The sequence below is a fragment of the Sinocyclocheilus rhinocerous genome, unplaced genomic scaffold (genome assembly GCF_001515625.1).
Source record: "Sinocyclocheilus rhinocerous isolate Xijiao unplaced genomic scaffold, SAMN03320098_v1.1 scaffold2500, whole genome shotgun sequence".
Classification (NCBI taxonomy): domain Eukaryota; kingdom Metazoa; phylum Chordata; class Actinopteri; order Cypriniformes; family Cyprinidae; genus Sinocyclocheilus; species Sinocyclocheilus rhinocerous.
The window spans coordinates 170,848-171,312 of NW_015660026.1; positions in this window are offsets into that span (position 1 = coordinate 170,848).

Genomic DNA, 465 nt, shown 5'->3' on the forward strand with positions numbered 1-465 from the left:
TGCATCTGAAGTGGAATTTAGATGCATTTACACACTGTTTAATGCAGGACATGAATGCATTTAACCTGCAGTTACAAATGCATTAATACTGTTTTGATATTTTAAACATAAAACGCTGAATACTGATATTTGATATTTGAAAAAAAATTAAAGATACTTTAAATGTGAAATTAAAACAGCCAGTAGACGGCAGCAAGTCACCGTTAATAAGCAATTCATTGCGATTGAACCGAATCATTTAAATGGTTGATTCATTCAGGAACGAAACACCGTCATGTTGCTCAGAGAGCAAATTGGACTTATATTTGTTGGCGAAATAGAGCAAAAACAGGTAATATTGTGTCTAAAACATACATGACTTAATATGAAATTCTTGTTTATTGAACTGCTGTATAAAGTCTTCGTGTGATACTGATTAACTATATGAAATTATATAAATATATACATTTCTGCCCCCATATCTTG